Here is a 14,623-nt window from a genome sequence, read left to right on the forward strand (position 1 = left end):
CCCAATGCAGGAGCACCCAGATACATAAGGCAAGTTCTTAATGACTTACAAAGAGACTTAGACTCCCACACAATAATAGTGGGAGACTTTAACACTCCACTGTCAATATTAGACAGATCAACCAGACAGAAAATCAACAAGGATATCCAGGGCTTGAACTCAGACCTGGAACAAGCAAACCTGATAGACATTTACAGAACTCTCCACCCCAAATCCACAGAATATACATTCTTCTCAGCACCACATCACACCTACTCCAAAATTGACCACATAATTGGAAGCAAAGCACTGCTCAACAAATGCAAAACAACTGAAATCATAACAAACAGCCTCTCAGACCATAGTGCAATCAGGTTGGAACTCAAAATTCAGAAACTAACCCAGAACCACACAGCTTCATGGAAACTGAACAACTGTCTCCTGAATGTTGACTGGGTAAACAATGAAATGAAGGCAGAAATAAAGAAGTTCTTTGAAACCAATGAGAACGAAGACACAACTTGCCATAATCTCTGGGACACATTTAAAGCAGTCTCTAGAGGAAAGTATATAGCAATAAGTGCCCATATGAGGAGAATGGAGAGATCCAAAATTGACACCCTATCGTCAAAATTGAAAAAGCTACAGGAGCAAGATCAAAAAAACTCAAAACCCAGCAGAAGACAAGAAATAACTAAGATCAGAGCTGAACTGAAAAAGATTGAGACACGAAAAACCCTTCAAAACATCAATAAATCCAAGAGCTGGTTTTTTGAAAAGATCAACAAAATAGACAGACCACTAGCCAGATTGATTAAAAAGAAAAGAGAGAACACCCAAATAGATGCAATAAAAAATGATAAAGGGGAAATCACCACAGATTCCACAGAAATTCAAACCATCATCAGAGAATATTAGAAACAACTCTATGCACATCAACTAGCAAACCTGGAAGAAATGGATAAATTCCTGGACTCCTGTGTCCTCCTAAGCCTAAACCAGGAGGAAGCTAAAACTATGAATAGACCAATAACAAGGTCAGAAGTCGAGGCAGCAATTAAGAGCCTACCACACAAAAAAAGCCCAGGTCCAGACGGGTTCACAGCCGAATTCTACCAGACACACAAAGAGGACCTGGTACCATTCCTTCTAAAACTATTCCAAATAATCCAGAAAGAGAAAATCTTTCCCAAATCATTTTATAAGACCAACATCATCCTGATACCAAAACTCGCAGAGACCCAACAAGAAAAGAAAACTTCAGGCCAATATCCACGATGAACATAGGTGCAAAAATCTTCAATAAAATATTGGCAAGCCGATTGCAACAGAAAATCAAGAAACTTATTCATCATGATCAAGTAGGATTCATCCTGGGGTGCAAGGCTGGTTCAACATACGCAAGTCTATCAATGTAATTCACCACATAAACAGAACCAAAAACAAAAACCACATGATTATCTTAATTGACGCAGAGAAGGCATTTGACAAAATACAGCAGCCCTTTATGCTAAAAACCCTCAATAAACTCAGTATCGATGGAACATATCTCAAAGTAATAAAAGCTATTTATGACAAACCGACAGCCAATATCATACTGAATGGGCAAAAACTGGAAGCATTCCCTTTGGAAATCTGGCACTAGACAAGGATGCCCTCTTTCACCACTCCTATTCAATATAGTTCTGGAAGTTCTAGCCAGAGCAATCAGGCAAGAAAAAGAAATAAAGGGTATTCAAATAGGAAAGGTGGAAGCCAAATTGTCTCTATTTGCAGACGACATGATAGTATACCTAGAAGACCCCATCGCCTCAGCCCAAAAGCTCCTAAAACTGATAAGCAACTTCAGCAAAGTCTCAGGATATAAAGTCAATGTGCAAAAATCACAAGCATTCGTCTACACCAATAACAGACTTAAAGAAAGCCAAATCAAGAACAAACTGCCATTCACAATTGCTACAAAAAGAAAAAAATACCTTGAAATACAACTCACAAGGAACATAAGGGACCTCTCCAAGGAGAACTACAAACCACTGCTCAATGAAATCAGAGAGGACACAAACAGATGGAGAAACATTCTATGTTCATGGTTAGGAAAAATTAATATCGTGAAAATGGCTATACTGCCCAAAGTCATTTACAGAATGAACGCTCTCCCCATCAAGCTACCATTGACTTTCTTCACAGAACTGGAAAACACCACCATGAACTTCATATGGAACCAAAGGAGAGCCCGCATAGCCAAGTCAATTCTAAGCAAAAAGAACACAGCGGGGGGCATCACACTACCGGATTTCAAACTATACTACAAGGCTACAGTAATCAAAACAGCATGGTACTGGTACCAAAACAGAGATATAGACCAATGGAACAAAACAGAGGCACCGGAGGCAACACAACATATCTACAACTATACAATCTTTGATAAACCTGACAAAAACAAGCAATGGGGAGAGGATTCCCTGTTCAACAAATGGTGTTGGGAAAACTGGCTAGCCATGTGCAGAAAGCAGAAACTGGACCTTTTCCTGACACCTTACACTAAAATTAACTCCAGGTGGATTAAAGACTTAAACATAAGACCTGGCATGATAAAAAACCCTAGAAGGAAATCTAGGCAAAACTATCCAGGACATAGGAGTAGGCAAGGACTTCATGAACAAAACACCAAAAGCATTGGCAACAAAAGCCAAAATAGACAAATGGGACCTAATCAAACTCCACAGCTTCTGCACGGCAAAAGCAACAGTCACTAGAGTGAATAGGCAACCAACAGAATGGGAAAAAATTTTTGCAGTTTATCCATCTGACAAAGGACTGATAACCAGAATTTACAAAGAACTCAAACAGATTTACAGGAAAAAAACAAACAAGCCCATTCAAAAGTGGGCAAAGGATATGAACAGACGCTTTATGAAAGAAGACATATATGAGGCCAACAATCATATGAAAAAATGCTCATCGTCACTGGTCATCAGAGAGATGCAAATCAAAACCACATTGAGATACCATCTCACGCCAGTTAGAATGGCGATCATTAAAAAATCTGGAGACAACAGATGCTGGAGAGGATGTGGAGAAAAAGGAACACTTTTACACTGTTGGTGGGAGTTTAAATTAGTTCAACCATTGTAGAAGACAGTGTGGTGATTCCTCAAGGCCTTAGAAATAGAAATTTCATTTGACCCAGCAATCCCTTTACTGGGTATATATCCAAAAGACTCTAAATCGTTCTACTATAAGGACACATGTACACGAATGTTCATTGCAGCACTGTTTACAATGGCAAAGACCTGGAATCAACCCAAATGCCCATTGATAATAGACTGGATTGGAAAAATGTGGCACATATACACCATGGAATATTATGCAGCAATCAGAAATGATGAGTTTATGTCATTTGTAGGGACATGGATGAATCTGGAGAACATCATCCTCAGCAAACTGACACAAGAACAGAAAATGAAACACCGCGTATTCTCACTCATAGGCGTGTGATGAAAAATGAGAACACATGGACACAGGGAGGGGAGTACTAAACACTGGGCTCCATTGGGGGGAAAAGGGGAGGGCAAGTGGGGAGGGGAGGTGGGGAGGGATAGCCTGGGGAGAAATGCCAAATGTGGGTGAAGCGGAGAAAGGAAGCAAAACACACTGCTATGTGTGTACCTATGCAACTGTCTTGCAAGTTCTGCTCATGTACCCCAAAACCTAAAATGTAATTAAAAAAATAAAAAATAAATAAAATAAATGAAGAAGAAATAAAGCCTTTTTCATACAAACAAATGCTGAGACAGCTTGTCACTACCAGACCAGCCCCACAAGAGATGTTAAAAGGAGTGCTAAATCTTGAAACAAAAGGTTAATATGCACCAGAATACAACCTCTTGAAAGCATAAAACTCTTAGTGTCTGTAAAACTATAGCACAATAAAAAAAATGTAAAGGTAAAAATCAACGTAACAACTGGAAAAATACCTCAAATCTCAATATTAATGTTGAAAGTAAATGGCCTAAATGGATAAAAAAATTACAAACCAAGTATCTGCTGTCTTTGAAAGACTCACCTAACATCTAAGGATTCATACAAAATTAAGGTAAAGGGTTAGTGTTAGATAAAGGAGTCGAAAAAGATAATCCACACAAATGGAAACAGAAAGCAAGCAGCAGTAGTTTTTCTTATATCAGATAAAGCAGACTTTAAAGCAAAAACAATGAAACAAGACAAATAAGGTCATTTAATAAGAATAAAAAGATCAATCCAACAGGAAGATATTACAATCTAAATATATACACATCTAATTTTGGAGATCCCAGATTTATAAAACAATTAGCCCTAGATCTAAGAAATAGATAGCCAGCAACACAATAATAGCAGGGGGCTTTAAGACATAACTGACAGCACTAGATACATCATCAAGGAAGAGTGTCAGCAAGGAAAGAGTGAACTTAAGCAGCACTGTAGAACAAATAGTCCTCACAGATATTTACAGAATATTCAACCCACCAACTGCAGAATATACATTCTTCTCATCAGCACATGGAACAGTCTTCAAGATAGACCATATGGTAGGCTACAAAACATGCTTCCACAAATTTTAAAAATCAAAATTATGTGAAGTATCTTCTGAAACCACAGTGGAATAAAACTAGAAATAAACTCTAAAAGGAACACTCAAAATTATACAAATATATGGAAATTATACAATCTGCTCTGAATAGTTTTGGGTTTAACAATAAAATCAAGATAAAAATTTAAAAATTATTTAAAATGAATGATAATAGCGATGTGAGTTATCAAAACTTCTGAGATACAGCTAAAACAGTGCTAAGAGGAAACTTCATAGCAATAACTGCCTACATCAAAAAGTCTGAAAAATCACAAATTGACAACCTAATGTCACACTTCAAGGAACTAGAAAAAAGAAACCCACAAAACTAGCAGAACAAAAGAAATAACAAAGATCAGAGTACAACTAAATGAAATAGAAACAAAAAAAATCTATGAAATAAAAAATTGCCTCTTTGAAAAGAAAAACAAAATTGATAAACCATTAACTAGATTAACCGAGAAGGGAGAAGATTCAAATAAAGTCAACTAGAAATGAAAATGAAGATATACACCACAGAATATGAAAGATCATTTGAGACTTCTATGAGCACTTTATGCATACAAACTAGAAAATGTTGAGAAAATGAATAAATTCCTCAGAATATACAACCCTCTTAGATTAAATCAGGAAGAAATAGAAACCTTGAATATACCAGTAACAATCAGTGCAATTAAATCAGTAACAAAAAAATCGCCAAAAAAAATTTTTAGGACCAGATAGATTCACAGCTGAATTCCACTATACATTCAAAGAAGAATTGGTACTAATTCTACTGAAACTATTAGAAAAGATCGAGAAAGGAAATAATCCATAATTCAGTCTCTAAAGCAATATCACACTCTGATACCAAAACTAGGAAAACAGTCTTTCCTGGGTGGGGTTTGTGAAGTCGTGGCCTGTTAGCAAGAAGCCAAACAGGTGCCCCGACACTACTGAGGACCCGGTCTGAGTCCCTGGCCACCTGAATTCGAGCCGTGTGTACTGCGTGCTCAGCACTGCCTGACAGTCCTAGCTAAACTTCGCTAACTCTGCCTTTGCTGCCACTGTGCCCAAAATGATCAATGTGAGTGTGACCACCATGGATGCAAAGCTGGATATTTACAGGGTTGGAGTATTATAGGGTCTGGGGAATGAGACAGGACCTTGGCTATCTGCTCTAGGATGACAACCAACCTAGAATTTGGCCTCCCAATGTCCATCCCTTTTAGAGTTATTTGGGCTTTGTAATGATTGGAGGATAAAGAGATGTTCAGTCATTTTTTTTCTAAGTCCCAGATTGGGCCTGTTAATTACTCAGCCTCAAAAGGCCTTGCCACTGACTTTAGGGACTCAGTTTTACCCTAGGGTGAATGGGAGAAACAGTGCCTTCAAGAGGCTTCACCAAACATACTAGAAGTGTATTCACCATTCTATACTGGCAAGGCGGAGTAGAAGATCCTACCCCAATTTCTTACTGGAGTATAGACCTGTCTAAAGTGAACTCTGTGGGAAGAGCTACCCCTTACTTATTATTTCAGATATGTGGTCACTTTGTGGAATCTGTCCCTCCCAGCTTCAGCACCCAAATCCTCTCCAGCTAGAACAGTAGGGATGAGTACCCAAAAGCCCAGCCAGCCCCATCAGGACTCTTGTGAAAAGAGAGGATATGTTCACACCTGGCTTCAGTATTTTCCTTGCCAGGGGTTTTAGGTCACTTTCTTTCTCAGAGCTACTTGGGCCATAGCTCCTGCTCCACAGCTATTCTGGCCTTGGCATCTAGAGCTTGATGCTAGTAGGCTCAACTAGGGAGCAAGTGGAAGAAGCTGAGTATGGTGAGAGAAGACTGTGCCCCTGATTCCAGTTTATTCTACCCCCTAATGTGCCCCAAATCCCCTTCTTATCACTCCCCTCCAAAGTGGTGACTGGGCCCTGCCTCTGTTTGACAAACCTCTAACCCAGGTCTTGACACCAGATGTTCTGCCTCTTGGAGGTGTAAACCAGAGAGCTGCTGGGAATTCTGGCCTGGTCCCTTCCACACCCACACCCCTGCTCTCAACTCAGGAGCATCCACCTCCTTCTCTGTCTCATGTGTGCTCTTCCTCTTTTGACAATATTATGTATTCCAGTGATATCTAAATATTGATTTCTGCCTTCCTTGCTAATGCACCATTAGAAGATATTAGTCTTGGGGCAGGATCATTTTGGCCTTATTCTTTTATCACCCTTGCATGTGGAAAGGATATATTATATTACAAAATGACATTTGCCAAAAACATTAATATAAGAAGCTTTCAGTATTAGGGATGTCATCTGTCACTATAGGTCATACAATTCATTTTTAAAGTACTTCTTATTTGTTTTTATTGTTTCTGTCCCCAAGGAGCCATCCTTACCCACCATGCAGTGCCCCTAGCTTAGAGTGTTTCTCAATTCCCTCTGCCCACAAACACCACTCTGTGTCTGGCCTTGTGGAGTCTTGTGTGAATTGCTGTGAATTATATTGACACTCACCTGGTGATATGCCCTTTGTTGGCTAAATTCAAACCAGGAATTGTGGGACAATCTATTAAGAGCTGACTTAAGATTAGTAATTTACCCTGAGGGAGGCTGGGAATAAAGCTTAGATTTTGTATTCAGGGTTTTGTTTTGTGTAATTTTTGAGTTTTTAAAAAATTGCTTTTTGAGGAGCTTATGCTCAATCCATGTTCTATTTCAATGCCAATAGAGTGTAGGAAGACTTCAAAAAAATTTTAAAAAGGGAAAACATATAACAAAAAATGGAAACTACAGCTCAATATTCTGATGATTATAGATGAAAATATCTCAACAAATCACTAGCAAACTGAATCCAACAGCATATCAAAAATATAATACACCACAATCAAGTGGATTTCATCCCAGGTATGCAGGGATGATTTAACATATGAAAGTCAACAAATATGATAAATTGCATAAACAGAATTATAAACAAAAACCATATTATTATCTCAATGGATGCAGCAAAAGCATTTGATAATATCCAGCATTCTTTTATAAAAAACACATTCAACCAACATAGAAGGGACATAACTCAAAATAATAAAAGCATATGAAAAACCCACGGCCAATATCATATAAGGAAAAGTTGAAAGCATTCTTCCTGAAAACTGGAACAAGACAAGAATGCTCACACTCAGCACTTCTATTCAACATGGGACTGGAAGTCCTGGCCAGAGCAATCAGGTGAGAAAGAAAGAGAGAAGGAAAGAAAAGGAAGGAAGGAAGGAAGGAAGGAAGGAAGGAAGGAAGGAAGGAAGGAAGGAGAATGAAAGGAAGGAAGAAAGAAAGGAAAAGAAGAAAAAAGAAAGAAAGAAAGAGGAAAAAAAGAATGAAGAAAGACAGGGAATGAAATTGGAAAAGAGGAAATCAGTTTATCTCTGTTGGCCAATGATATGATTTTATGCCTAAAAATTCCTAAAATTCCTCCAAAAAACTTCTAGATTGAATAAATGAGTTCAGTAAAGTGTCAGGTTACAAAAATTGATATGTAGAAATTAGTAGTACTACTATACACCACCAACAACAAAGTTGAGAATCAAATCAAGAACTCAGTTCTTTTTCCAATAGTTGCAAAAAAAAAATACTTAGGAATATACTTAACCAAGGAGGTAAAATATCTCTATAAGAACTATAAGACACTGCTGAAAGAAATCATAGATGGCACAAACAAATAGAAACACATCTCATGCTTATGGATTAGAAGAATCAATACCATGAAAATGATCATACTGCCCAAAGCAATCTAGAGATTCAATGTAATTTCTATTAAAATACCAACATCTTTTCTCACAGAATTAGAAAAAAGTAATCCTAAAATTTGTATGGAACCATAGAAGTTCCTAAATAGCAAAAGCAATGCTGAGCAAAAAGAACTAATTTTGAGGCATCACATCACCTGACTTCAAATTACATTGCAAGGTTATAGTTATCAAAACAGCATGGTACTTGTATAAAAGTTGATACATAGACTAGTGTAACAGAATATATAAGCCAGAAATAAAACCAAATACTTACAAGCATGATCTTCAATGAAGCATACAAAAGCATAAATCAGGGAAAAGACACCTCACTTAATAAATTGTGCTGAGAAAACTGGATTTTCACATGTAGAAGAATGAATCTGGATCCTTATCTCTCATCTTACAAAAAAAAATAAACTCAAGATGTATGAAAGATTAAAATCTAAGACCCAAAACAATAAAATTTCCAGAAGAAAACCTAGGAAAAACTATTCTAGACACTGAACTAGGCAAGGAATTTATGACTAAGACCCCAAAAGCTAGTGCAAAATTAACTAAATAAATAAATGGGACCTAATTAAACTAAAAATCTTCTGCACAGCAAAAGAAATAATCAGTAGAGTAGATGGACAACCCACAGAGTTGGAGAAAATATTTGCAAGCTATACATCTGACAAGGGAATAATATTCAAACTCTACAAGAAACACAAACAAATCCTAAGTAATTTATAGATTGAGTGCTATCCCCATCAAGCTACCATTGATTTTCTTCAGAGAATTGAAAAGAAAAAACACCTCAAACTTTATATGGAACCAAAAAAGAGCCTGCATAGCCAAGACAATCATAAGCAAAACAAAACAAAACAAAACAAAAACAAAGCTGGAGGCATCACACTACCTGATTTCAAACTATACTACAAGGCTACAGTGATTGAAACAATGTGGTACTGGTACCAAAACAGAGATATAGACCATGGAACAGAACAGAGGCCTCAGAAGTAACACCACACATCTACAACCATCTGATCTTTGACAAACCTGCCAAAAACAAGCAATGGGGAAAGGATTTTCTATTTAATAAATGGTGTTGGGAAAATTGGCTAGCCATATGCAGAAAGCTGAAACTGGATCCCTTCCTTACACCTTATACAAAAATTAACTCCAGATGGATTAAAAATTTAAACATAAGACCTAACATCATGAACACCTTGGAAGAAAACCTAGGCAAAACGATTCAGGATATAGGCATGGGCAAGGACTTAGTGACTAAAACACCAAAAGCAATAGTAACAAAAGCCAAAGTATGCAAATGGGATCTAATTAAACTAAAGAGCTTCTGCACAGCAAAAGAAACTATCATTAGAGGGAATAGGCAATCAACAGAATGGGAGAAATTTTTTGCACTCTACCCATCTGACAAAGGGCTAATATCCAGAATCTGTGAAGAACTTAAAAAACATTACAAAAAAATCAAAAAATGGGCAAAGGATATGAACAGACACTTCTCAAAAGAAGACATTTATGCAGCCAACAAACATAAATAAAAGCTTATCATCACTGGTCATTAGAGAAATGCAAATCAAAACCACATTGAGATACTATCTCACACCAGTTAGAATGGTGATAATTAAAATATCAGGAGATAACAGATGCTGAAGAGGATGTAGAGAAATAGAAACACTTACACTGTTGGTGGGAGTGTAAATTACTTCAACTATTGTGAAAGACAATGTGGAATTCTTCAAGGAACTACAAATAGAAATACCATTTGACCCAGTGATCCCATTACTGAGAATACGCCCAAAGGATTATAAATCATTCTATTATAAAGACACATGCACACATGTTTATTGCAGCACTGTGCACAATAGCAAAGACTTGGAACAAACCCAAATGCCCATCAATGATCGACTGGATAAAGAAAACGTGGCACATAAAGACCATGGAATACTATGCAGCCATAAAAAAGGATGAGTTCATGTCCTTTGCAGGAACATAGGTGAAGCTGAAAACCATCATTCTCAGCAAACTGACAGAAGAACAGAAAACCAAACACCGCATGTTCTCATTCATAAGTGGGTGTTGAATAATGAGAACACATTGACACAAGGAAAGGAACATCACACACTGGGGCCTGTTGGAGGGTGGGGGTGTTAGGTGAGAAATAGCAGGGAGTGGGGGGCTAGGGGAGGGATAGCATTAGGTGAAATACCTAATGTAAATGACAGGGTGATGGATGCAGCAAACTACCATGGCACATGTATACTTATGTAACAAACCTGCACATTTTGCGCATGTACCCCAGAACTTAAAATATAATTTAAAAAAAGATTTTTGAGAAACCACAAAAAGGCAATGGGAAGGTTGATAAACTATTCTTTTAATTTACACATAGAATTTATGTCTCTAAAATAAGGCATGTTTGCTGGAAAAAAGAAAGTGGGCAAATGATATTAATAGGCATTTCTCAAAAGAAGATATACGAATGGCCAATGAACATATGAAAGAATGCTCAACATCACTAGTCATTAGGGAGATGCAAATTAAAACCACAGTGAGATACCACCTTACCCCAGAAAGAATGGCCATTATTTAAAAAGTTTCAAATCAACAAATGTTGGTGTGACTGTGGTGGAAAGGGAATAGTTATACACTGCTGGTGGGACTGTGAACTAGTATAACTTCTATGAAGGACATTGTGGAGATTCCTTAAATAACTAAAAGTAGATCTACTGTTCAATACAGCAATCCCATTACTCAGAGGAAAAAAAAATGCCATTATACCAAAAAGACAACCGTACCCATGTTTATTGTAGCACAATTCACAATCACAGAGATATGGAACCAACTTAAGTGCCCATTGACCAATGAGTGGATAAAGAAAATGTGATATATATATATACAATATGGAATACTACTCAAAAATAAAAAAATAATAAAATATGTTGAATGGAGGTGTAGGCCATTATTCTAAGTTAGGTGACTCAAGAATGGAAAATCAAATACTGTATATTCTCACTTATAAGTGGGAGCTAAACTATGCATATGTAAAGGCATACAGAGTGGTTTAATGTACTATGGAAACTTAGAAGCTGGAGGTTTAGAGGTGGATGAGGAATAAAAAGCTACATATGGAATACAATGTACACTTGTACACTACTCTGGTGATGGTGGACTTAAATCTCAGACTTTACTATTGTACAATTCATTCATGTAACCAAAAACCACTTGTAATACAAAAGCTATGAAGATTTTTTAATGTTTAAAAATAAATATGTACATACATTAACAAAAAAATTGATAATTAATTGTAGAATGTCTGCCTTGCTCCTGCTGCCACTGCCACACAGAGACTGCTGAGCCCTAGTTCATCTTCCACCACCCACTCCAGACACAAAACATCCAGTCGTGGATAAATATGAGCTGGTTCAGAAGCCCAAACTGGCAAAGGAAGCTGAGCAATATGATGACTTGGCAGCCTGCATGAAGTCTACCACTGAGCAAGGAGCTGAATTATCCAATGAGGAGAGGAATCTTCTTTCAGTTACTTATAAAATTGTTGAAGGAGTCCATAGGTCATCTTGGAGTGTCTTTTAAGTATTAAACAAACTATGGAAGGTGCTGAAAAAAAAAACACAGCAGTAGCAGTTGGTTCAAGAGTACAGAGATAAAATTGAGACTGAGCAAAGAGATATCTGCAATAAAGTTCTATCTCTTTTGGAAATGTAGTTGATCCTCACTGCTTCACAGAGAGCAAAGTCTTCTATTTGAAAATAAAATGACACTACTATTGTTATGCAGCTGAGGTTTCTGCTGGTAATGACAAGAATGAGATTGTGGATCAGTCACAACAAGCATACAGAAAAGCTTTTGAAATCAGCAAAAAGGAAATGCAACCAACACATCCTACCAGATTGGGTCTGGCCCCTAATTTTTCTGTATTCTATTATGAGATTCTGAACTCCCCAGAGTAAGTCTGCTGTCTTACAAAGACAGCTTTTGATTAAGCCATTGTTGAATTGGATGCATTTAGTGCAGAGCCATACAAAGACTGCACACTAGTATTGCAACTACTGAGAAACAGCTTGACATTGTAGACGTCAGATACCCAAAGAGATGAAGTCGAAGCAAGAGAAGGAGAAAATTAACCAGTCTGCCAAATTTTGTCAGCTTCATTCTAAAATTTATACAGTAGATCATTTTTTATTCATGCTGCCCCACAAGTAGTTTTCTTCTTTACAATTTATGACAATTTTTTAATTTAAAACTGTTACTTTTATTTAAATTCCTATATTTACCATGTGGTTTTTATGTTTAATGTTAGGGGAGTAGAGCCAGTTAATACTTAGGGAGTTATCTCTTTTAATTTTGAGGTAGACAATATACTGATGTGGAATTTTTATACAAGTTATACATGTTTGGCATGGTACTTTTTGTATACTGTGGTTTCACAAGGCAAGTGTAAAACTACTTCCATGTCTAAGCAAATAAAACTGCTTACATATCTGTTTGTCCTGGTGGGAAATCAAAGGGATAATTGCTTTCAGTTACAGGTGTAGCGATTTTGAATACTTTAAGGTTTGAATCACTTACAAGGCTGTAATAGAAACAGGTATACCATGGATATCACATGTTGAACCATGTATATCTATGACATGCTCAACCTCAATGTGCACCCCTTTGACTAGAGTTGGAGAAGTATTTCTTTCAACAAAGTTGTGACTCAGTTTACTCTGGAGAAGGAAAGAAATGTTTCACATTCTAATATTTGTAAAGTTATCTGCTTTTGCATTTATTATTTTTTGCTACACTCATTTTATTTGTATTTAAATGTTTTAGGCAGCATAAGAACAAACGTAAAATTAAAGATGCAGTGAAAGCAAATTGCTTGATATCTATTGCTATATATATATACACACACACACACTTTAATGTGACATATGTATTACATTAAAGTGTGTATATGTGTATATATACATATGTACAGGTATATATGTGTATACATATATATACACATTAAAGTGTGTGTATATATATATATATACAAACTACTATATATACTTTATAGATTGATATATGGCACAGCAGAAAAACAAAAATTCCATTGTATTTTAGATAACAGCTTTGTTTAATGTCTTATAAAATTTTCATGATCAATTCGTGTTTAGTTGTTAAGAATACATATATTGTTTGTGCAAGTATAATAAAAGTATTATGAGTAGACATTTTAACTATGGTTTCTATGTAAATTAGTCTTTTGGTTCTGAAACTTCTCTAAAAGAAATTGTATATTTTTACAAATTTATTTCTTATGAGTTGTTATTTTTTGGAAGGGAGGAAGAGATTGATTTTTAAAAGGGTAATATGTTTCATTTGAAATGTTGGTATATAGCATTTTCTAACTGAGGAAGCCACACTGTTTTTGCTCCATCATGACACTGGGTAGGATTAACTGTAAGGTGTTTTTTTTTTTTTTGATACAGAGTCTCGTTCTGTCACCACATGCCAGGCTGGAGTGCAGTGGTGCAATCTCAGCTCACTGCAACCTCTGCCTCCCGGGTTCAAGCAACTCTTCTGCCTCAGCCTACTGACTAGCTGGGATTACAGGCATGCGCCACCATGCCCAGCTAATTTTTATTTTTTAGTAGAGACGGGGGTTTCACCATGTTGGCCAAGATGGTCTTGATCTCTTGACCTCGTGATCCACCTGCCTCAGCCTCCCAAAGTGCTGGGATTACAGGCATGAGCCACCGTGCCTGGCTAACTACAAGTTTTGTGCTTCTGAATTACAGTTGTTTTTTTAAAAATTTCTTGATACTGTTAGTCTGCCTTCAATTTTGATTCTTTATTCTTTCTATGTATCAGGTGCACAAGACTACCTGCCTTTTTTAGCTCTCTGCCTTGTCACTAACCATTTCTACTTGGTGGCCATGTACTTGGAAAAAGACCACATGATTGTTCTGGCTCCACTCAATGTCTAAAATACCCTGTTTCCCTTGCTTGCATTCCACAATCTATTTTTCTCATCCTATTTATTGCAGCAAATTTCTGTTTAGTTGATGAGATTGTGTTTAAGTTCTACCTATGTTTAATGGTCTGTCATCATCTATCTTTAAAAGCGATTCTATTTTTATTCCTCTGTTTTCTAAATAATGATGGGGCTAAGTTATACTCAAAGCTCACTCTACAGAATAGCCCCTTAATACTTTTCAAAAAACAGCAAACAAAACAATGCTATTTTGAAAGATTTATTTTCTTTTAGGATGCAAGCTTC

The 14,623-nt window shown here is 36.7% G+C and overlaps 1 pseudogene; it reads left to right on the plus strand.

Moving 5' to 3' along the window:
- LOC100400872 (14-3-3 protein zeta/delta pseudogene) overlaps nucleotides 1-12,497 on the plus strand; it is a 29,321-nt pseudogene extending 16,824 nt beyond the window's left edge.
- Nucleotides 12,498-14,623: the final 2,126 nt, after the last annotated feature.

This window comes from Callithrix jacchus, chromosome X (assembly GCF_049354715.1).
Source record: "Callithrix jacchus isolate 240 chromosome X, calJac240_pri, whole genome shotgun sequence".
Lineage (NCBI taxonomy): Eukaryota > Metazoa > Chordata > Mammalia > Primates > Cebidae > Callithrix > Callithrix jacchus.